The 26,011-nt window shown below is 42.0% G+C and overlaps 2 non-coding genes across 2 annotated transcripts; both read right to left on the minus strand.

The window, feature by feature from the left end:
* Positions 1 to 17,358: 17,358 nt before the first annotated feature.
* Positions 17,359 to 17,440, minus strand: Trnas-gcu. The gene has a single exon. It is a non-coding gene; the product is annotated as a tRNA-Ser (tRNA).
* A 7,058-nt stretch (positions 17,441 to 24,498) lies between these two features.
* Trnas-gcu lies at positions 24,499 to 24,580 on the minus strand. The gene has a single exon. It is a non-coding gene; the product is annotated as a tRNA-Ser (tRNA).
* Positions 24,581 to 26,011: the final 1,431 nt, after the last annotated feature.

Consider the following 26,011-nt stretch of genomic DNA (forward strand, 5'->3'; position numbering starts at 1 on the left):
CGTGCCCCAATAATATTCCGCATATATTAAATTGCTTCCCATGCCCGTACCTGCTCCCCACCCAGAGAAGAGAGAAAAAAAAAAAGAGATCTTACAAGCTGAACGCCAATTGTATAGTAAGCATCATCAATGGAACGGGAATCCTTGTGCCGATAGATCAAGTATTTTGAGGAACTGTAAGCACTTCTTGAGCGCTTATCACCCATGCAAGAAACCCTGAATCGCTGGGCTGTGGACACGTGTGCGGTGTCTGTATTCCGTAGAAGAAAGCTACTGAGCATATACTTAGAACGCTCCCCACAGTCCGGTAGACAAACATCAGACGGTATTTCAAATACAAGTATTTGAAATACGTATCTAAATACTTCGAGGTTTCTTTTTTTAGAGCGCAGCTCTTAGGCGCCCGTTTCCGGCTTGAGCGGCGTCGGCGTCACCGTCGGCGTAACCGCGCGTTGCATTATGGGTAAATTTCCCCACTAAATCTAGCGGAAAAATTTCCCCGCTAAAGTTAGCGGAAAAATTTCCCCGCTAAATCTAGCGGAAAAATTTCCCCACTAAATCTAGCGGAAAAATTTCCCCCGCTAAATCTAGCGGAAAAAATTTCCCCACTAAATCTAGCGGAAAAATTCCTCTGGGGGGTCACGTGACCCCCGAGGTCACGTGACCCCCGTGGTCACGTGACACCCCTAGGTCACGTGACCCCCATGTGACCCTGTGACCCCACCAAGGTCACGTGACCACTCCCCGAGGTGACGTGACCCCCGTGGTCACGTGACACCCCCAGGTCACGTGACCCCCACGTGACCCTGTGATCCCACCAAGGTCAGGTGACCACCCCCCGAGGTCACGTGACCCCCCCCTTCCTGAGAACACGTGAACCTCAGTACCAGTGTTGCCAGGTCTACTGATTTATCAGTAGATCTACTGATTTTGTTCCGGGTCTACTGATTCACTGAAAAAGAAGAAAATCTACTGACTTTTTTTAGTAAACATATTAAACATTTATTATTAGGCCCCCTCAGTTCCCATGGTCGCCCATCAAAGGAAACTCATATTCTCCCACAATTAAAAACGAAGCACTGGCTGCACGGCCCAGAAACCCAACATGTTCGAGCGATTTAACCGTATATTCATATCTATTCATACAGAGCAGGTTCGACCAACGTTGGGTTCGACGGTGACATCCGGGCCAGAACCATATAGGGGGAGAGTTTGGCCAGTCTATGATCTCGCCGCCGTAACGTCTCCCTCCCGAGTGAGCCAATCAGCCTGCGGCGCAAAGCGAGAGGTCCCTACTGAAAAAAAGTATATGAATCTATATAAGAACTGATATGAAATATCTAAAAACTGATATGAGACATATGAAACTGATATGAAATATCCAAAAACTGATATGCGACATAGGAACTGATATGAAATACCCAAAAACTGATATGCGACATATAAGAACTGATATGCAACATACGCCAACTGATATGAAATATCCAAAAACTGATATGCGATATAAGAACTGATATGAAATACCCAAAAACTGATATGCCACATAAAAGAACTGATATGCAACATTTGCCAACTTATATGAATGTGTCCAATAAACATATAAGAAATAAATTCATATAAGTTTTTTTCAGTATACGACATGCCGCGCCATAAAGCAAACACGTGACTTGGAACCGCAGTGGAGCGGCTTGATTTACTGGCTTTCAAATAATTACGGCATGAGCGTTTACTTTTTATTAAGAGATTCGTCCCCTGAGCCGTTCTAAATACTCTCAGAGGTACGATCATTACTGAAAAAAATCTAACACGCTGAAAATATTATTTATTGCGTAGGTGGTCACCGAAAAACTCCGTACTTACAAAACGACCTGTATAAAAGGCGGAAACGCAGAGCTACGAAGTAGTTATTGGGTGTGCTGTTGTATACATGTTTGTTGTGCCGTGTATGTGTATGCACTCAATGTATATGTTCAACTGATGCTAGTGGTATGCGTAATGTATCTACATGGTGGCGTGAGTAAATAAATATATTTTTGCAGCACATGAATCGGGCGGTACCTAGCGCCACCTAGCCTCGTGTAACTGATATGCGGCATAGGAAACTGATATGAAATAATAAGTTCTGATTTGAAAAAGGTGTCCAATAAACATATCAGAAAAAAATTCATATAATTTTTTTCAGTAGGGGTGTGAGCGCATGCGCATGAACTCTCGGCTGCTTCCAGCTGAGCGGGGAGTGCCGCCATTTTCATTCATTCGCCCGGCAGTATGCATGGGATCGACATCCAAATTTCGGTTGTTAACTTTTATTTGCCAGGCTTTGGCAAGAAAATAATATAATGTTATTTTTCGGTGGCTTAAAAAGATAACGAATTAAGTTTCTCCACATGCGAACGCAAACTTTGAGTCAGGCGAAAAAGATATAAGCCGCAGCAGACGACGCGTAGCCTCGACAGTGCTCCGCGCCGACAGCGTTGCGTCAAAAACCTTCCACAGCCCAGTAAGGAAAAATGGCAGCTTGCAGAGGACATAAAATGAACATACACGCGCGCACTTGCTGGAACGTCTTGTTTTGGTTTCGTTTCACTAATACCGACAGGTGGATGTCCCACTGTCGCCCTCATCTGTTGATCCCAAAAAGTCTCGATTTCAACGAATAATCCTCGAAATCGCAACACTAGTCAATGCTGATAAGATATATATATATATATATTCACGGTGCCATTTTACTTTGTTTTTTTATAAAGAATTACTCGAGAACTGTTCTTGTTTTTTCGTACTTTATTTGTGTTTATTACCATGTTATTTTTTGCTCTATAGTATTTCTTCGAAAAATGGTTTATTGCTAATGGCAAAGGATGCCAAAACACAAATTTCGTAGAATCTACTGATTTTTGTACAAATCTACAGACTTTTTGGAGATTAATCTGCTGACTTTTTTTTTCTTCGTCTGGCAACACTGCTCAGTACCCTTCCCTCCTCCTCCTGAGCTGCGCTCTAATTCGGCGTTACAGGGAGTTGTAAACGCTTTCATTTTTTTTATTTAATTACATATTAGGTAATTAATTTGTCAATTGTATTTAAATACTGAGAACGGGGTATTTCAAATACTTGAATTTCGAATACTGCCTAAATGCAATTTTGGGCACTGAACTTCAAAATCAAATGCGATTTCGTGAACTCTTTCCGATGGGAGATATAGTATGCAAACCACATAAACTTGTTTTGCTTCGCGAACAAAGAAACATCGAGAAAAGAATGAAAGATAGGACAGAGGGAATGAACCTCCGTGGTGATGGGTACAAAATTCGACTTTTTGGTTATGTGATATTTCTTTTTTGAAGACGTAACATTAACGACGTGTTTGAAAATACTTTTTTCAACTGATTTTTTTTTTTTTATACTAAACTCACGCTGCATGCATTGCTTTGCCTGATGCTGTACTATTTTACGACAAACAAATTTTTATTTTTAGAGCTGCAACATTGTTTTTAAACACTTTATTGTTGTGTACAGACTTCACTCTTTATTTGTGCACGGTCTTTATTTTTTTTTTTTTTTTGACCCGGGGTTATATTTAAGTCTAAGATATCAAATTATAGTACCAAAATTCATTTGTAAAAGTATTTGAAGATGATCAAATACCCTCCTAAGTATTTGTAACTAATATTTCACCCTGTCACGCACGAACCGACCTTTGCGGAAAATCCCAGGAGACAACGAGACAGGAGGCAACGAGGGGAATCATGGGGTTGTTCGGATGTGCGCCCGTGCCGGCTCGTACGCGTCGTATATCCTGGTAGCTGCACGATTCATTGTTTCTTATCGTTAGGAGCTCAGAACACACGCAAAAGTAAAGCGAACGCCAACAAAAGGTCATCACATGTACTCTGCTTTGCTTTTCTTCCGCCCTCTCTGCGTTCTGAAATCACGAACTGTTAAACCGACGTCAAATTCGTCTTCGCTTCTTGGATTATTTCACGTGCCGTACATCTGAACCTCACATTGCGTGAAGCAGACGCTGGGGATTCCGAGTGACAACATCCATTTGTGGATGTTCTGTCTCAATGGATCTGTTGACGCGTTAGACGTTTTGACTCGGATGGATGTTCTTACTCTATGGGTGTTTTGACTCTATGGATGTTTTGACTCGATGAAAGTTTTGACTAGGATGGATGTTTTGACACGGTGGATGTTCTGACTCTGTTATCACAAATCATACTGAATGTTTTGATCTCTTGAATGTTTTATATTTTTCTGTAAAAAGCCGGCCCTTTTGTTTTTTCGATTTTTCAGAGCATGGTAAGCAAAGACTCACCACGTGGGTTCCCTGATCGACCTAAACCGATTATGACGAAAGAAACAACAAATATTTTCTGAAAGTTTGTAGGATATGAAACAATATTAGTTATATTGTTTATCATTGCGTAAATGTTCAGGACACCTGTTAGTGACGCGGCCCACTCTCTCGCTGTTATATCTAATATGGGCGTATAAAAACTGCTTACTACAATGCGGTCTTGGCGCTCTGTTTCGTCTTGAATTCAGGTGGGACACCACATGCACAGTGGGGATTCAAAATGATCTAGAGAAAAATGGCCGCTAGTGGAGAAAATGGTTGATGTCGCTCAATAAATCCAAGTGCAAATTAATCCAATTCACCAGAAAGCAGACCCTGTTAGCATATCAGTATACTATAGATAACGAAGTTATGGAGCCCGTTTTCTTGTAAAAAATATCTTGGCATCATATTAACTACTAACCTTTCTTGGAAACCCCATATTGAAACCATTTCTGCAGAAGCATCCAAGGCTCTTGGATTCATCAGACGAAACTTACGAGAGGCCCCTCTACATGTTCGACAAATGGCTTATGAAACGTACGTTAGACCTGAACTAGAGTATGCAGCAACGATTTGGAACCCCCATCGATCATACCTTGTAGATACCTTAGAAGCTGTGCAAAAACCGGGCGACTCGTTTCATCTTATGATCATATGATCGTTTCACCAGTGTGTCTACGTTAAAACATAAACTCGGACTAAACCCCTTTGCACTACCGAAGGAAACTCTCCCGACTCTGCCTCCTCCACAAAATTTATTATCACTGCTTAGAACTCAAAGACTCACTGTTATCCCCCCCCCCCCCCCCCCCAGAAAAGAATACCATGTCGCCTCAATAACTCCTATACTACTGTTGCATTGTCATTGTTTACATCCGTCTATCCGCTGTTATCAAGCCAATAGCAGTTTCCCTGTTGACGTCACCAGTCGGGGCGTTCTCTATATATTTGTGCTCGAAGCAATAAAGGGGGTGTTTCCCATACTGGCTACCACAGGAGCGTGTCATAATCGCGTCGCGCCTGGGCCGAACGGCGGATGGCAGCAAAGACGCAACAACTACCAAACGAATTTTCGCTAAGACCATTGTTTTAATGAATCCTTTCTTCCTGTCGCCATTTCCGAATGGAACCAATTGCCATCACCTATAGTTACCATCAACGACTCTACTGCGTTACTAAATGCTCTTCAGACCCATCTTTTGTGAGTGCTATTTTGCCGTTTTATATCTTGTATAACTATTACTACACTTCTTTTTTATTTCTTCGTATTATTCTCCATTGGTGCGTTTTCTGTTGCTTTACGGTATTAAACTGCCCCCCCCCCCCACACTTATGCAATGCCCTAACTGGGCCTTTAAGGAGAAAGGAATGAATGAATGAATGAATGGCACTAAATTTAGTGTTGAGTTTCCCAGCTAAATTTAGCAGAAAAATTGACATCACGACCTATGCACCAATTCAGCTACCCCGCTAGATTTGGCGGTGTGCAACGATAAATGCTATCGCATTCATAGATAACCACTTTTATGATTTCTACAAATCTGCCTCGACCATCAATTGGCTGCCCTGTATATTTTTTTAATTATTATTTTGATAGAAATATAGATGTCTGACAACTGTATCGTTAACTCGCTTATTTAATATGTATGAATAGGTGCTGCACACGTTTCACTGAACGCGTTTTATTGTCGCAGACGCTGAATGGGGGGATCAGGAGCTCCGTCAAGACGCATTTCTGCAGCTTTTTCTACTTTCGCTAAATACTACTTAGAAGAATCACTCCCTAACGTTAGTAACTGAAAAAAAAAAACTTGCCTTAGATTTCTTTTCTAGGCAATGTCAGTCGCCAAAAAAAAAAAAAAAGAACTCGAAGAAATATGAGCATCGTTCATTCCCTCAACTTGGAGCCAGAACAAGCGGCCACGTCACCTTGTGCCTGTCCTATGCCGCCAACGTTAATCATAACAACGCGCTGGGGTTGTCAAGTAGGAAACGCGTGCTGAGCTTCAGGCATCGTTAGAGTTCGGTTATTCTCATCACCGCAGTGGTTGGACACGAGCCACTACCCGAGTGTCCGCCGAGGCATTGATTGTTACGGGCCGAAGTCGAGTGCTCACGCAGTTCTTGTGTTCAATCCATGAGCCCCGCTCGACGGTCGTCAGGCGGGTGGTTTCGACATCGCAATTACGTCATCAAACTTTCCGAAGGCAAAACTGAAAGAAAAACTCGGAGGGCGCTTAAGCCTTTGCCTTAAAGAGAGGAACGCGAGAGCGTTATCGGGCCCCGGGCAAGCGTTCCTTGTGTGGCCTATATAGTCCGTAGCGTGCCTGGCATGCAACCGAAAGGTCGGGGGTTCGAATCCCGCCTTAAATTCTTCGAAATGTGTCTTGAAGGAAAGTTAATTACTTAACAGCGTGAAATAATTTGAGACAGGCGGTGACCTTTAATTGGTATTGCATGTCATCTTTTCATTAATTTCATTCCACGCGTAACGGCACTTTTCACGCGTTGTTGATTGTTTGAAATTTCCGCGCTATGTAATGTGGCTGTGACGTCATGACCCTATCGACCAATCAGGATTTTCCCGCCACGCCACCGACGCCGGATTTTTGGTGACACGAGCTCGTTAACGCTATCGCTTTAATAGTCCCCTTTATCCTCGCAATTTCGCCGCGACAAAGAAGCTTCTGAATCAGTGGCGGTCTGTGCGGGTATAGTTGGGCCAGAAAACTAAAGCTTCTGTAAAGGCGTGAACATTCCAACCCGATACCGTTTCATGACCCCTTTATTAGGGAGTTTTAGGGAACCGGTTTTGCGCATCCGATTCGGTAGGATGGGTCGTCCGGTACAAACTGCACATATGGGAGTCTTCAGCGGTAGCGCATGCGCAGTGCGTACCGGAGGGCATATCGTACCGTATCGGGTGTGCGAAAACGGTTCCCTAAAACTCCCTTTTATCACCCCGCCAGCCAATCTGCACTTTTTGCATGGCGTAACATAACGAACTTCTATGAACAACGCCGACTTTGAGCAGCGAGTTTTCTTTTATTGCGGTCTTTATTTTCGCGGGCCCAATTTTCCATGAATTGGGTAGAGGGCATTTTAGCGAATACTAAATTTCGCGACTTCTAGAGAGCTTAACCTGCGGCTCTTGGTGGTTCTCTCACATCCATCGAGCAAATATTTCATTTCTGGGCCATATCGCACAGACCGTGCCAGAGCCTTCATTGTGACATCATGGCCAATGGGAAACTACATTCATTATTACTCTCAGACAATCTTGTTCAACGATTGAAGTTTAGACTCGATGGACGTTTTGATTTGATGAATGTTGTGACTCAGATAGATGTTTAGACTCTATGGATGTTTTGACTCTTTTGACACCGTTGGATGTTTCGACTCGTTGTATACGTTTTGACTAGATGGATGTTTTTACTCGGATGGATGTTTTGACGCGATGTATGGTCTGACACTAGCGTCATGTGACCTAATGGATGTTTTGACTCGATGGATGTTCTGGCCCGATGAACGTTTTGACCAGAAGCGATTTTCGGAAAGGTTTATTATAATGACCATATGAAAAGTATATGTCGGAACGTTCACCTGAACCGTGTTATGTACATAAAATATATTTAGCGTAAGAATATTTTCCTAAAGCAGAACGGACCTGTCCTCATCTTAGGACAACATGCGTCCCAGTGGTAGAGAAATCTTATTATTGGTGTTAAAGTATTTTAAAAACGATTAGTGTATTTGGGCCACAATACATTAGCGCTGTTTTATTTACGTATTACAATACTAAAGAAATCCTGCGGCACTAAAATTAATAATAATAATTATAATAAAAAATAAGAAGAATAAGAAGAAGAAAGAGTTTATTTCTATTGTACGTTGATGGTGGTGATCAAGGAAAAAAGCTGTATGCCACAGCTTGACAAGTCCTTCACCGCCTACAAGGCATGTAGAGCAGCTCGACCAAAAAAAGAAACATTCACAAATCTCAATTACCACAGTTTAACAATGCTTGTTTCAGTCATAATATATTTATCATCGGCTGTAACAGAAAAGTGAATTATTTGCAAACATAAGTTATGAGACCTCAAAAGTTTAGTTCATACTCTAATTAATTTGTGGACAAAATTTGTCGAATTTCTCTAAGGGACAATGTGCTGAATTCCAATCCCTCATCTTCTAGTAGATTAAGTATTTTTGGTATATTATGATTAAACACTTGTGTGCCATAGTTCGTTCTTGCAGCGACCACCTCCGAACATTCCGCTGGACGGTTGGAATACGCGTGAATATTTTTAAAAAGCTGCCCAATTTTTTTTTATTTTTTTTTAGTTTGTACATTTTAAACGCATATGAATGTCTCGCGATGCACGATTCTCTTCAAAGCACTTGGGGCAAAGTGGTACATCGCAACGCTCACAGGTGTAGCGTGTCTTGGTGCGGCAACTCTTGCCGCGACAAAGCCGAGTTCAAAGTCATCAGCTACGTCTAAAACTGCGTCAGTGTCTTCCCTTATGACGGAAAACTTCTGTCTAGACTTTTATCATGCCGCCAGAGAAAAATCAAAACGAAACAGAACTAGCAAGAGTACAATGTCAACGTGTTCTTCGGGCAAAAGTCGAAAGCACGCGCATTAAATAAGGGCAGTACTGGAGCATGGCTTCCCCGTTTAGTAAGCGGCGACAAAGCGAATGGAGGGAATTTTTTTTCTCTAAATTTTGATTGCTAATATTTATTTCGTTGCTAGAACAATCTGAAAGTTAATATTGTTATAATGTTCAAACTGAATTTTTCTTTCCTTTTTTTTTTTTTTACTTTTACGAGTTGCTGTTTGGCGTTGATATAATTGGAGAGGAAGTAGTATCCCATTCTGGTTACAGTCGGCACGTGCGTCCGCGATCTATTGACTACCTGGAAAAAGCTTTTTCTGTCCTTACTTGAGGTCACCACGCCGCTAAGTATGATGTAAAACTGTTTGCTGTAAAGCAAAAAAAAAATCTGTTTTCACATGGGAAAGAGATGCATGAGAGGGTTCCATACTTTTTTAAAAAAGTGTAACTAGATTTGTAATTAAAAAGTATTTTGTATTCGTATTTCAATACATTTCTGCGAATATTTTGCTCATCCCTGGTGCAAGAGGCGATTTTTCGGAATTCTCTATGGACTGACGTGTCTGTGCCGTTGAAAGCGCTTCGCAGAACTTGCGAGATGAGGCTCTAAGTGTAATCCACTTATAACGATACCAGATATAACGATATATCGCTTATAGCGATCAAATTTTTTAGATTTGATCGCTATTTTTTTAGATTTGATTTGATCCAGATATAACGATAATCGGCTATAACGATTGGATTTTGCGGTTTTCTCAATATCGTTATAAGTGGACTGCACTGCTTCCGAGATTTTATTTTCCTGATGTGTTGCTTTTTTTTTTTTTGTTTTGCTGGTGTTTATTTATTTTTTATTTGTGTCATTTTAATCTTTTTACATAAATTTATCATTACACAGTTTATAAGGTTAATGAACTTTTGGAAGCATTTGTTATATTAATAAATTTTGTCGACTCTTATACATAAGCACTGGTACCTATAGCTGCCTCGTGTGTTCTAAAGCTGCAAGAGCGCCTGCGTGTTCTCCAGGTGCGGGAACGAGCTGAACGCATCTGAAACATAAGTAGAGCAAAAGGACTGTATTTTTACAGTTTGTCTGTATTATCACACAAAACAAAAATAACAAGTAAAAAAACCGGGAAGAGCAGGTTTTCAGCACACGCGCTAGAACAGAGGATATGCTATAACTCGCGCGTGCCAGCTGCATCTCTCTTGTGATTTGACAGCATGTGTACGAGCGGGGTCGAGAGCCTTCGTTCGCGGGAATTTCGACCCATAAAAACCGCACACGCGGTCCATCAGCTAAACACGGTCTGCTTCACGCAAAAGGTAGCAAGGAAACTGCCGATCAGACAGAGAGGAAATTACACTTCTCTTTCCTTGGTCTCGTGTGATCGCTATACACGTGTGAAAAGTTCAGAAGCATGATACACAACTCTTAACACACACCGAGTATGTTTCAGTCGAATAGCACTCATCTCAATCGAGTAGTACTTTGACTACGAATCCTATACTTACTCGTAATAATGGATGACGGGTAGCACGTTTGTTTAAGTTATGTGCATGCTGAATATGACGCCATATCAGAGGGAAACTTAAATGCCTTTTTGCACCTAACCTAAACGTTCTTTGCAGCGTTACGACGCTTCGTCAAAACACGTGCCCGAAAAATTTTGTTCGCCAAATTATTAAATTTATTATCTCGGTCCTCACCCTTTTTTTTTTTTTTTTTTTTTCAAACCGAAAGTTTCCAACAATGAAAAAGTGCCGCCAGCGGGAGGTATAGGGGTCCACTCTTTGGACTGTAGAATGTATTCCCAACTGACTACAAGCAGCTTCATGACGTCGAATGAATGCTTTGGAAGCTCGCTCCAGCGCCCGCTCAAGAGAAATACTCGGTATATAGTTCATTTTTTTAGACTGCCTGCTCCACTTCGAAGCCTGCCTACCACTGACGTCACGGCACTGAAATGCGCGGGTATATATTTGAACATTGGTTTGGGCATGCTTTTCATTTGCCGATTTCACAAAAGCTATTAATAATTTCACGATACTGAATAACATATTCAGGGAAGAGTAAAAGCCGGCGATTCCGAAAATATAGTTAGTTGGGTATCAAACATTCGGCCGGAGTACCCTTTTAAGAAAGCGTTGCGTGTAGGTCTTTTTTTTTTTTTTTGCTAATATTGCTTTGTTTTATTATTTCCATCCGAAATGTTTTCGATTGGCATTTAACCTGTGATCTATCTTGGGCAACTCACATTAATTTTATTTTATCTAAGGCTAATTCATCATTAGCATATCTTCGGCGCAACCTCAAACTGGCCTCACCTGAAATTAAACAATTATCATACATAACATTTGTTAGATCTCGCCTAGAGTATGCGTCTTCTGTATGGTCCCCATGGCAGAATTACCTAGTTATGAAATTAGAGGCAGTTCAAAACCGAGCTTTAAGGTTTATTTTCTCGGACTACTCTCGTTTCACTAGCGTAACAGGCCTAAGAAGCAAAGCAAACCTTCACACACTCTCATTTAGGCGCATTCTTTCTCAACTAGCCCTGTTTCATAAATTATACTATAACAATGCCTCTATTAGAGCATCCCTCTTCCTTCCACCCCACAGCATATCTCTCCGCCATGATAACTCCTGCAAAGTTCGCCCGATTTTTAGTTCAACTGTATCACTTTATAATTCCTATCTGCCCATGACAATCAAGGACTGGAATAAATTACCCAATAGCGTTGTAACCGAGACTAACTCTGATAGATTTGCCGAAGAACTGATCAATTACCTGGAACTTACAAAAATGTCTATCTGCTAATTTTTTTCTTCCTTTTTACTGTTCACAGTGCATACCGTTAAAATATTAATAATATTGTGTAATTTTGATAACTACCTGTATTTTGTTGTTCTTTGATTCATCTGTATTGCTGACTTCCTCTCTGTGAGTGTTAATTTATTTTAAACTATGATTATTAGTGTGTTATTGACCCCCTTGTATAATGCCCTAATGGGCCCTCAAGGAATAATAAATGAATGAATGAATGAATGAACAGCCTGAGGCAGGGTACGAAAAAGAAAGACGCATAAAAGGAAGAAACAGCACGTCTCATTTTCACCAGCTCCTCTGCGCGCTTCTTCTCTCAGTATTAGGTGCCTTGAGAATTAGGGCTGTAACGTTAATGAATTAATTAACCTATAGTAAAAAGCAATATATTGAACTAGTTTTGCTCTTTTATTGAACACTTCACAGAACATGCTTAAGGAATATTTTTATTGTACAAACACTATAGCGCGCATATACTTCAGGTATATCTAACATATACTTCATATACGTATACCGAATGTAAACTAAAAGTATATCATAAATCTACTGTTTGTTTTATAAAAGTACAAAATTATACGCTTTTTGTATGGCGTTTTACCAAAGGTATCGATTAACCAATTAAGGCATTATAATCGCTGATTAATTTATTAACTAAATAATCGCCTCATGATCCTCATAAATAGAATTAAAGATTAACATTGTTTCTAAGATTGTCGCCACAAATAACATCATCGTCTTGCTTTTCGAAAACTTAACATCGATAATTTAATCATCGGCAATACCCCCAAGAGATTCCGCGCTGTAAAGAAAAAACACAACTAACTTCTTCACGCATAAAAATGCGTGAAAAAGTTAGTATTATGCGTGAAAAGGTTAGTTTTTGCGTAAAACTTCATCATAAATATGCGTAAAACTACGAAGCACCTAAGGCAGCTAACAACGACGAGCTTAGCTTCCTGCTGGTGAAAATTGCTTTTCATTAACATCCCTGTTCTGTTTTTCTCCTATACTGTGACTATATTAAAAGGTGATGGCGTGTGAGTGAGAGTGTGTGTGTGTGTGTGTGTGTGTGTGCGTGTATGTGTGCGTGCGTGCGTGCGTGCGTGCGTGCGTGCGTGCGTGCGTGCGCGCGCGCGCGCGCGTGTGTGCGTGAGTGTGTGTATGTGTGTGGCCATCGGCAACAACCCACAAAGGTCCTAAACTGCATTTTTTTCGCTTATCTTCCACCGATTTCCAGACTGAAACGTTCGTGCAAAGTAATGCAAGTTCCGCGAACTGTCTGTTGCGTACGTGTCCAGACAACAAAACACGTCTTCTTTTTTATATACAGGAAAATCCCTTCACTGCAGTACGTGCAATATATTGCTTAACGAGCCAGCAGCAAGTTGCATCCTGATCAGAAGCATGCTTCAACCTTGTCACCTATTTTAATAGCATAAAAACTTTATTTCATCAGCAATATCTGTACCAAGGACATGGTACAAAAAGCTTGCAATAGGAAGCTTGGCTGGGTCCGGTGCGCACACGGTACCAGACACGGAGGAATCGTAGGCCAAACACAGAAGGTACGCGGCTTCACACGTACACTTGCGGTCAGGACAAATGGCACGTTGTGTACGTGCTCCTGTGTGCCCAGGCGTCGGTGCATTCATTGTTAATTAGGCGTTTCCTTTCATGCCGTCCACTCGCCTATTCACCGCGGTCGCACACGCAGAACAAATAACCCGCAACGCTCTAGTTAATTAAGAACAATGATAGGTCCGCCCCCTTCCTGCCAGTTTGATATTCCAAGGGAATAACAGCACGAGGAGTTCAAAATTCAGTGGTAGAAGAAGTGCAGCGATATTTATAGAGCTTTCAAAAAGGATTACGGCCTCATACAATGAGACAGTTTCCTGGTTTTCTGGCTATTCACCATTGGTATGGGTTAAACTATAGTCCCCGTTTGGAACAGGACTCGCGTAACTTAGGAAAGGTTCAGATTTCCACTTGGGAAGTTGTACTATTTAAGAAGTTTCATCTCAGCTGCTTTACTGACTTTGATGTTAGTTTTATAGTACATCTGCCCTTTTGCTTACTCAATGTATGTTTTGCTTCAATGAGTACTTAAAATATTCATTAGATAAACAGGGACGCTAAGATTGTGTAGTATCCAGTTATTCTGTGCTCATCCATCTTCGGCAAAATCCAAAACAAGCTTACTCGAGTGCAAAGGAAAGTTTTAAAGTATGTTAAAGTAAATAACATAAAACTTACATAATCATTTCTGAGCTCCGTTTATTTCAATGGAAATTGTTAAAAGTATTTCAGTCGTCATTAGGCGTTCAAACCGGATGAACTTATTACCTATTTGTCAAACATGTATGCCACGAGGATGGCACATTATATACGGAAGTTACCAATGAAAGCCTATATATATTTTTTCCTGATAGTCCTCAAAATATTTATAAGAGGTGTTCGTAATAACCCTATGCTGTATTAGGGTGAGCGTTGGGGTTATATATCATCAATCACTGATACAACTATACGCTCTAAAGTATCCCTAAGTGATGAGTTCGTTCACTGGGCTACATAGAGCTTGCAGCGGAGTCTGTCCTCAGTGTCAATCAATTAATCAATCACGCGAGTCATTTTGCCCCCAGACAGCTGGTAAGCCTTAGAAGGGGTGTGCATGTACATGGGACAAAAGAAAAAAAGATATAACAACTGAGGAAACAAACATAAGTAGTACTCTTTTGTTGAACTTTTCAAAATGATTGAAGAAGTCACGTCAGAGTTATTAAACGTGTCGTACATAATTTGCATGCTTGTCAATGAAGGGCTAAACTCTCTAAATCAAGACAGCACCATAAAAAACGTGGTAAGATTTTGTTTTTGGGGAACATGGAATGAGATTCTACTGAGTAGCAGGAGAAAGTAAAAACTGCATTGAGCACTTTATAGAGAAACGTCATATAGCGAACAAGACGCGTCTATCTCAAAGAGGCCAAAATAAGCTAAAATACGCACATAATCATAAAACAAAAATTATCTAATGTGGCAGTCATACACAACTCTTACAAAGCGTCATTGCAAAGACTCATTAATAATTTTCGAGACATGAAAACTAAACTTCAGGCGTGAATCGACCAAAACATGAAGGTAGACATACAACAGAAGACCTTATAATGTCAGAGCTATCTAATCTGTAAGCATGAACAATTATATTAGCCACGCAAAAGAAAGGAACAACCTTGGTTTTTGCGAGATTTAAAAATAGAAAGTTCGTTAAAACCAAAGATGAATTGCATCAACGACATTTTACAACAATTCACAATCGGCAGGCGTACGAATACTACGATAAGTTTTGACGCCATCAGCGAACTGAAGCGTCTCCGAGTTGTTGACAGATACAAAGTCGTCAACAAAAATATTGAAAAGCAAAGGTATAAAGTTGGACCCTTGTGAAACTCCGGCATTTAACACACATGACTTGCATCCTAGATAGAACACACTATTGGAGCGATCACGGATTAGCTGACAAACCAATCGCGAAAACCCGAAGGCCAAGAATAAACAGCTTCGTCAACAGTAGATTGCCATCTGCCCTTGGTCAAACGCATTGGAACAGTCAACAAGACCCACCTATAAGCTTGGCAAACTCCAAAAAAATTACAAGGTTTGTTCCAACGGATCGTCCTCGACAAAACTCATGCTGATTTGGGCTGAGCGTAGGCTTAAAATGAAAACGGGATAACCTAGAAATCGCTTTTTTAAATCCTTTGAAAAAGCAGAGAGCAATATCATTGGTCTGTAATTGTCGACAGGCATGATGCTTCCAGATTTGTGAACTGGCAAGACTACAGAATGCATTTTCCACGCTGAAGGAAAAGTTCTTGCCTGAACAAGTTGAAAATATGATGCAACACGGGAGGCAAGATCACAACCCTTTAACAATGGAGGCGGGAATCCCATCTTCTCCATACGGCTTTTTTGGGGCAAGTTCATTTACGCCAAGCCTACGTCGTCAGGTGTCAATTTGGGAACCGACATCAGATGGAAAGCATCAAAACGTATACCGTACGAAAATGTAAAATCGGAGCGGTTCCAGTTCGGATCCGCGCGCAGCCGCGCGGTTCCAAACTAGTGGACAGTTGAGATCCGCGCGGATCTGATCTGGTACCGCGCGGTTCTGGGTGTAACCAGTCGGTTCTAGTCAGACGCAATGCACTGAAACCACACTGTAATTGTTGGATCCAATCCATTCCCGTTGGTTCCAGTAGGGTCTGCTCCCAGCCAGCGGGCGCGGACATGCGTGGCTGAAGGGGGGGGGGGGGGGGGGGGGGGGGGTCGGCAGGGAACTTTCGCTTTTTTCCCCGCTGTCTGTCGCAGGTCACGTGTTAGGGGCAGGCGCATCCGCTACGTAGGCGTTGCGAGCGGGCATTCTCCGCGCCTCGCTTTGTCTGTCGCAGTCGGCGGCAGCGCTCCGAGGTCTCTTCTTCGCTCTCTTCGAACTGTAGGGCGGCGCTCGCCCGTCGGCGATGTTCGCGCTGCGGGCGCACGGATACTGACGCGCTCATCGTTTCCCTGGATGGATACCCACTGACCTCGGCTTTGAATCTTCATATAGGATGGAGCTGCCGACCCATTGCATTTGGCTCGGCATCTGGATGCGCTTGGCGCAGGTGTGCTTGGGGACAATACCTGGACAACTTGGATATTGCTTGCCCGCCGGAACTTTCCGATGCGCTCAACTCTGGATACTGTGCTTGTGCGTGCTGTGTGTGCTCTGTGCACCATGTTTGGTGACGACGCCTGGATGACCGTGTGCGCCGCCGGAATTCCCGCTGCGGTCACCACTGGGATCTACAAAAGGATTTCGCGTGATGCCCTTAGCCGTTACAAGCGAGAGATCATCGTGATTTCAGACCCAGGCAGTTCTGCCTGGGTCAGATATTGGGGCAGCGGTTTGTGTCTCGTTTGGAACCGCGCGGTACCAGTGGCTCTGCGGAACCACTGGAACCACCCGTTTCCGCCTATATCTGAAATTGGGGCACCAGTTTGTATGCCGTCTGGAACTGCGCGGTTCCAGACGGGATACCAAACTGGTGCCCCAATTTCGTATCCACGCAGAACCGGCATTTTTTATTCCGGCCTTTGTAGAATACGGCATCTCTGTCTGCAGACAGAGATGCCGCGCATGCAGAAAATTGTGTAAGCAACACGGATTATTCATAATCGTAAAGCCCAAGTGAGCTCTTATATCATGTTTCAATGCTATCTTAGAATATTTTATGACATAATTGTAAAAAATATCATATATTCAAACCGATTAATTTTTTATTGTTGATTACATTTTTTCTTTATTACATGGAAACCCCGACTACCAAAATAAATTTTTTAAATATCCCGATTTTCCTCTAATTATCAGTAGCCCTCCGTTTTTTCTAAACTTCTCTACAATGACTTTTATATTTCCGGGCTTGGCGCAATTTTCCGCTGTTTTTTATCGCATCTGCTCCAGCATGCATATATATAAAATAAACGAAACGAAGAAAAATAATATACGTAAAGAAAACGTTTCCGACGAGGATGGGATTCGAACCCACGCGGGCGGAGCCCAATGGATTAGCAGTCCATCGCCTTAACCACTCGGCCACCTCGTCATGTGTATTTGTTTTCTTTAAGACATAAAAAATCACAATTCAAAGTTCGAGTTCTATAAACACAATGTGAATGTTATATACATGATGATAGAGGTGATGACCGGATGGTCTCCTGGTGATCAGTCCTTGATGAACAAATGACTGCACTCGGATCGCACTCATGTTTTCACTACGGGTACTATACACTTCTGCGGAAATAGATTCAAATTCTTTCGCACACGGAGGCAATTACATGTCGCGGGTAGCCCGCGTCTTCGAGTCTGGATATTTGCATCTCAAAACTTCGGGAGAGCTGATGCTCACAGGATTTCTTCAGGCTAGAAAACAGGGCTGTGAAAGCTACCGCCTGCTTGACAGTTTTTGAATGCTGCGACGAGAAGGGGAGAAACCCTTTCCCTGAACGGGCTTGGTATCTCCAGCAAACATGTTCTGCTCTGAACTCCGAAAGAATTTGCCGCACCATCAAGACGACTTGCGGACGCAACGACCCTTCCACACAGCAAAAGAAGAAAAGAAGACCGTTTGTGGTTGTTCCATATATTCATGGGATTACGCATAGGTTAAAAAAGATGGCCAATCGACATGAGGTACAAGTGCTGTGTTCGGCGCCCAATAAGGCCTATTCGTTGTGCCGCAGGGTTAATCAAGGGCAAACCAGCAACGGCAAGGTTTGTGGCACCAATCACAGGACGGTTTATGCCCAGTGCGACAAGGAGGTTATATACCACATACCCCTGACATGCGGCCGCTGTTACATCGGCCAAACCGGGCGGTGTATAAATGATAGGACCCGGGAACATGCCAATAGCTTGAAGACCTTGACGGCAGCAGGTCACTTAGCCCTAAATTGCCGCGACTGCAAGTGCAAGGCGAACCTAGACAAAGTTACCGTCATGGGGCACCATCGAAACCGGTTTGCACGCGAGGTTTTAGAAGCTTTAAACATACAAGAGAAAGGGGACATGTGTGTTAGTTCACCCTCTGTGACCTTGACCAGAGAAGAGAGAACGTTCTTGCGAGGGGAAGTACCGCCCACAAGTAGACAGACGAGGAGGATGCCTTAGTTTAATAATGAGGAAAAAGAGGAAGAAGTGAGGCAAGCTAGGTATGATTGATCCTAGCCTGTCGATGAAGATGAAGTGTTTCATTAAATTTCAGTTGGTAGTCCAGCGGTTGAATGCGTCTCTCTCGTCCTTCTTACATTTGTGTGCTTGGGTTGTTCAGCTGGTGTCTATTAAGTATGTGTAACCAACGTGCTCAACTCTTTCCGGTGGTTACGCTTTACACGTTTTAGAACGCCCTGTTTTTCACGGGTATCGAACTTAGATCTATACAACGGAGCGGGAAAAAATCTTTCGATTAACGTTTGTGCTAACCGCTTTCTGGGTACTTCAAAAATATAGGCTAATGAAAAGTGGACTCTAAAAAAATGAAAGACGTTTACAATCTCCTGTAACGCGGAATTAGAGCGCAGCTCTTGAGAAGGAGGAGGGGAAGGTACGGAGAGGAGGCTATGGCCCTCCTCCTCTCCTGCTCACCTCCCATTTAAAGGAAAATTTTCCGCTAAATTTGGCGGAGAGTTTTCCCACTAAATTTAGCGGAGAAAATTCCCCGCTAAATTTAGCGGGGAAATTTTCCAGCTAAATTTAGCGGGGAAATACTGCATTGTAATCGCTAAAAGAGCTATTACAATGCAGACGGCTGCTTCAGCGAAAATTTACATTTCTCGTGCCCTTCATGCCTGTGATTTATGTCTAATCATAGTTACGGCGGTGCTCCAATATGGATCAGAGGAACGAGATCGGTCGAGGGGAACACCAAGGTTTATGAAAGGACAGCGATTCCATGAAATCCCACCAAAGCATCTTGGAGTGGTTGCCCACGCTTTTATCCAAAAACCATTTGATTTTCTGCATTCTACCTTGCTCCAGTTAGGTTGCAATACTTCTCCGTTGCCTGAAGTGCTTCTTCAACACTTGCCTTCTTTGAACAGAATAACGTTACGTCATCAGCGTTTGCTAGTAGCTTAATTTACCTCTGCGAAGCAAAGATGATAGCCACGAATAGTCTCTTTATTGATGATTAGAGGCCGGATGTTTACGCACTGAAAAACCACTTTTAGGCGCCTATAAACGGCACTCAAAGCTTCGTAACAGGCATTTATAGGCACAATCAGTTTTTATTCACAGGGTGCTTTTGAAAGCATTTAGGGCCTCTGCCCCATTCAAAGAAATACAGAATAAAGCGGCACAGTAGGAATTACAATTTAATTTGTCCAACATTCGAAAAAAAGTCGACTCAAGCCCAGACCGGTACTAAGCTGTCCCATGCTGTACATAGTCCAACTAGAAAGAATGGGAAAAAGTATGAAAACAATAGTAAAGAAGCACCATTTTAAAATTCTCGGGTTCAAACTTCTGCCTCTTGTCGCTTAGAACCAGTTTGTACGCTAAAAAAAAAGCGTTCCGCGTCAACTTATATGAGGGGGGCGTACTTGTACTTACGAATATTCAATACTCCCACACCCTCTCGTACCCTGGAGCGTTCCCCGGTGTGAAACTTCGAGACCTCTCGGAATACAGGAAACCCACTATTTTTGCTCAAGGCGGACTGAAGTTTTGAACGAACTTGTACAGCAGCGGTGCCTGCTGTGCAAGCACGCTCTTTGGGACCTTCTTTTTTGGCATTGTTGAGAAGCTTCAAGCAGCGAAAGCAAAGAGCAGCAAAACCACAGACCACCGGACACAATAACGTTGGAGATCGACGCGCACGCGAAAGGAGCAAACCACAGCTACATATTTCCTTCACCTCGCATGTAGGCTGGCATGCACGCACACGCACATACACACATACACACGCACATTCACATGCGCTCCTTTACTAGAAAAAAAAAAGAAAGCTTTTCGGTGGGCACTACGCTCCGTTTCCCGATCTTCTAATGAACCGCAGTGAATAGGACGAGCCATCCCAACCAATCCAGTGCTGCTCCAGTTGGGCGGAGCGACAGGCGGAGACTCCAGGTTGCATGCCACTCTCCCAGCGCTGGACTGGCTAGGACGTTCCAGCCTCCACTAAGGTTCATTTAGGGTGAAACGGAGTTCAGCAGCCATCCAGATCCAGACTTCCAACCTCCAGGCAGCTCCCGGGCTCCACACTGTCCACAACAAACCCGCTTCTCTCGGGCGAGGCGAGAGGGGGAGAAAGCAAAGGCGCGGCAAGAAATAGAAAGAAGGACGATGCGAGGGGAAGGGCGGGAAGGGCCTTTTACTAGAAGGAAGGCGCCGTTTGCGCCTTGGCTGACAGGCGTAAAAAAACAATAATGTTTATTTTATTTTTTTCATGATACCTTGAAGGCCCCATTACTGGGCATTACATATGAAATGGGGAACTAAACGTTTCAACATAAAAACAGCAATACAATCACGTGAGCAGCGACACAAAGAATGGGAAACTAAACATTGCAATATAGAACATAGTGATACAAACCCTTGAGCAGCAATAACAAAAATACAAATAAATATTAAAAAATAATGAAGGGCACGTTATTAACATGCTAAGACTCAGCATCGTTTGCACAGGTGTCTAAATATTTACCTAGTAGCTTTTTGAAATACGTCCGCATTGTTAGTTGTAACTATGTTATCAGGTAAAGCATTCCATTCTAGTATTGTCAAAGGAAGAAAAGAATTGGTGTAGGAGGTGGTGGAGGCAAATATAGAATCCATCGGACAGCTGTTATCTAGTCTTGGGGAAAACGAAATGGGGCATGGGAGTAAAATAGTTCTAAGCGTAGGGTAAAGATGGGAGGTCTTGTAAAACTGAGTCAATCGAGAAATCTTCCGACTTAAAGCGAGCCCAGGAGGATTCGCTCGCTCTCGCAAACCAGAAACACTAGTGTAAAAAGAATAATCAGGAGAAATAAATCTCAAACCTCTGTTTTGCATACTTTCTAGTTCTTGTTTAAGATAGTTTTGTCATGGGGACCACACAGATGCAGCATGCTCAATAGCTTTGGGCGGACTAAATTTAGGTACGTGATCTGTTTCACTTTAGGAGGGGGGGGAGGGGCCTTAAGTTTCTTCGTACAAAACCCAGTGTGCTATTTGCCTTAGCGATTATGTGATTAATGAGCAACCCATGTTAAATCGCTTGTTATATATGAAGACGAAGATATTTGAAGGATGAAGCGCTACTGAGCAGTGTCGTTAATATTGTAAGTGTAAGAGGATAGTGACAAAATACGAGAAAACGTAGATTAAGAGTGGATCTCGGGACAGAAATTGGAGCAGCCTGTTGCCATGCATCGTAGCAAGATGAAAAATAGTTCGCTTGAAGTTTAAACTAACAGAACAAGTCATTTTGGGGTTGCGAAGCAAAACAAAACGTAAAAAATAGGCATTTATAGGCGGGAAACGGTAATTTAGGCGAAACGCCGAAATGGGCATTTTAATGCACTATAAAATCACTCACAATTCTTAACTCACGATCCGTGCTCATATATAGAAAAGGCACGATAGGGACCAAAGGAACAAAATAGGCATTTGCCTAAAGATCCGGCCTCTATTGACGGCATAAAGGTTCAAGATATAAGGCAAAGGGCAGTGGTACAGGGCATGGTAAAAACAACAACTACTATACACTACAATTTGTCTAAATAAAACAAACGCGTACAATCTTTTTTTTAACAGTGAATATCATTGTGGTCTGTAATGGACTCGTTAAGTAATGTAGGCAGGTAATGCGCAATAGATTGCAGTGCATAATTTGTACGAAAATGAGGCACATTCCAGAATTCTGCGTCTGACAAGGATGGAAGATTCACGTTTTGTCAGGTGGGATACATTAGACAAAAAAGAAATAAACTCATCGGTCGAAAATAAATAAGAATATAGCAAACGGTACTCGTATACACCGGCAATCCTCATGACGTTCAATTTAAGAAATAATTGGTTCCGTATGACTGTCGTAGGGCACGTTTGCAATAAAACGCAGCATTTTCTTTTGTGGGATTGTTGTGCCTCAAACCAAATGACAGTACTTAATTTGTGAGCTAAACAGAGCATGATAAATTTGAATTTTAATATTTAGAGGCAACAAGGAGCGACAGTGACATAGTATTCCAACAGCTTTTGACAGTTTCTTAACTGTATTCGATTTGATTATCCCATTGTTTATGCTCTGAAAAAATGACACCTAGCCTTTTGTGCTGTTTAACTAGTTAATTTCAATCTGGTCGGTGCCAATCTCTAGAGCATAAATACTAATAACGTGCTTATTTACAGGTCTAAACAAAATTGCTTTATACTTTACAGTGTTCATTTCAAGACCATTCATTCTTGACCACGAAATAAACTTTTCCAGAACTAAGTTTCCCATGGGTATAAGTTCGTCCATATTCGATGCAGATAGAAATACACTCGTGCCGTCTGCATACATTATAAAACGTGCTTGATTGCAAATATTGCCTAGATCGTTTATATACACATTGAACAGCAGAGAGCCGAGTATGCTGCCTTGGGGCACACCAAACTTCAAGATTTGCAAAGAGGAAACATGATCATTCACTGACATGCATTGCTTACGATGTTCTAAATATGAATGAACAGGCATCAAGGGCGTGCCACGTATGCCATAACACGAACGTTTATCATTGAGAATCAAACGCTTTACTAAGATCAATAAATATTCCCAGTGACAGCCGTTTGCATTCTATACTGTGTAATAGTATTTCTTTCTGTGATATCAAAGCACTTTCCGTGGATTTTCCCTTGCGAAATCCGAACTGGGAGTCAGTGCATGAGCACTGATTTCTGGGTAAAAAATTCGTCTAAACGATATAGTATTCTTTTTTCCAGCCCTTTGGAAAATATTGGAAGAACCGAGACGGGTCTGCAATTTGTAACTAAATGTTTGTTTCCACCTTTATGCAAAACTGAAACTTTCGCAAGTTTCATGTTATTCGGGAATTGGCCACTCGACAATGCTAAGTTAAATATGTATACCAAGAGTGGGGCCACCACATCGATTACGGATTTAACGGGCTTTATTTGTATATCGTCTATGTCATGGCGTTTACTATTATTCAATCCCATAAATACAGAGATCACTTCCAATTTGTCTGTCGGTTGCAGGAAAATTGTGTCTGCTACATGGTGCGAGATAAACGAGGAAGCATGCTCATTGTGTGCGCTAGAAGGCAAGTTAGTAGTTGTATTCCGGACGCGCTTTCACCAGAAAGTGAAAGTTCAACTATTGAATTCTTCTGCTTGCCGCGTTTAAGCACTTCGTTTATCGACTGCCAAAGAATCGCAGGACGCTTCTTGTGAGCGTCATGAAAAAGACGTTTGTGATATTCTGTTTTCTTTATTTTTCTTTTTTAGTGCAGATGTGAGTTGATTGCGATACTTCTTGAAAACTGCATAGTCACCGCCATCTTTTGAACAGAGGTACGCCTGATATAAGCGATTCTTTTTTCTTATCATTGTTAAAATAGGTGGCGATACCCATGGTTTTCTTATTAATTTTTTTGCAGTAACCGTCTTATATGGAAACGATGCGATGCATATCGTCTTAAAAATATTTATGAACTCATCATATGCTTCGCTCGTGCATTGCTTTGAGAAGGCAGAATTTATTCCTATTTATTCCGCCACCTATTTATTTCTAAATATATAAGTCTAGTCTGTTATGTAAGCAACACGGATTATTAAAAATCGTAAAAGCCCAAGGCTTATACCATGTTTCAATGCTATCTTAGAATATTTGATGACATAATTATAAAAAGAATAAAATAATATTCGTATACTGAAACCGATTAATTATGGTTTTTACTGCTGATTACATTTTTTTTATTACATGGAAACCCTGATGACGAAAATAATTTCTTTGAATAGCACGACTTTACCCCGATTATCAATTGCCCCCGGTTTTTCTAAACTTCTGTAAAATTCTGGATTTGGCTCAATTTTTGACTGGTTTTTAGTGCATCGGCTCTAGCATGCATTAATAAGAAAAAAAAGCAAAGTAAAAAAAATTAAACATTTTATTGAAAAAAAATACGACGAGGATGGGATTCGAACCCACGCGGGCAGAGCCCAATGGATTAGCAGTCCATCGCCTTAACCACTCGGCCACCTCGTCAGATGAAAACGGCCTGCTTTACACTGTTTCATAAACTAAATCACTAGTGATGTAAGCTTTGTGCTGCATGTAAAGATTTATTGGTCATTTGTGTTCAAGCAGTGCAACGCATGAGACTTGCCACTTGCTCTCATAAAGTTCCGCCTCGAATCAACGCTTTGGTAAGCGAGCGGTTTGCGGGAGCGTCCATTTCTCCCATCCGCTCACCGCCGTTTAGTAAAACAAGCGAAACGTCGTCTTTGTCCGCCTTATATTAATAGCTTAAAAGTTAAATTACATATCTGCTTGCTGCTGCAAGAACAGCACCGGTGCGTTCTGCGCCTCTGTGTTAATGTCGTGCAGAGTAAATCATAACTCTAAGCAGTAAATCACATGTGCCGCTGGAAGTGTAGTACGGTAGTAGTGTAGTCGACAGATATAGTCTTCTCGACAGCGCCGATGCAATTTACTATTATAAGGAAATGTAACAATAAAACAGGGACAACAGATACTCGTTGATTAGTAATCAGAGTGACCAGTGTGGAAGAAGTTTTAAGTGAAATAAGAGAGTGGTGTCTTGCTGCCACGAACTTCCACCACCTTTATGCAAATAGAAGTTGTTTTAGTACTGCTGTAAATAACTAGTATTATGGAAATAAAAAGTTTTATATTACGACTGGCGCCTGCGTTTCTTTTTTTTTTTTTTTTACTTTTAATTTTATACATGACTTTTCTAAGCCGTAACCGTAGTCGTAGCCAGCCAACTCGTAGCCACTCGTTTTTTGGCGCACTTCTCAACGATTTCCGTGGTTTCGTGGTTCCCGCAGTTTCCGTGCTGCTTAACTGTTTTAATACAGCCACTGTAGATTTACTTTGCCCGGTCTGCTGTGTCAGCGTGAAAGACAGGTATGATGTATGTTTTGTTGCTGTTACTTTTTGCTATTCACGCTGTGAAATGGAGACTTGTAAAAGAAGGTAAGACTTTGGCGTTGTGTACGCACTACCAGTGCTGTAACAGCTGAATCCTGACCTACCCACAGAAGAATGTGCCAGCGTGCACCTTGCAATACATGGCCGCGGCCGGAGCGTTTCGTCTCGCAATGACTCCGCGGTGCTGCATAAAGGATTTTTTGTTTTCTAGAGTATCCGCATATTAATTGAAGGCGCGCAATGCGCGGCGGCCTCAGGGCAGTATATGTAGAGGGTTTGGTAATTAATTGATCAGAATAGGCCGAAAATAAGGGACTTCATTGGCCTAAATTGTTTCACTGATTTTGGGCGCGATGATCGGCTGCTCTTGTGACCAACCACTAGCCACACCCAGCTAAAAATTTGCATTAAATCCAATTGGAATTCCAACTGGTTTTAACTGGAACCAATTGGTTTTAGTGGGTTTTAACTGGAAGCACACCGGCCAATGGGTCTCACCAATTAGAATTATTTTTTCCAGTT

Source organism: Ixodes scapularis, unplaced genomic scaffold, assembly GCF_016920785.2.
Source record: "Ixodes scapularis isolate PalLabHiFi unplaced genomic scaffold, ASM1692078v2 PGA_scaffold7__128_contigs__length_106722199, whole genome shotgun sequence".
In the NCBI taxonomy this organism is placed as follows: domain Eukaryota; kingdom Metazoa; phylum Arthropoda; class Arachnida; order Ixodida; family Ixodidae; genus Ixodes; species Ixodes scapularis.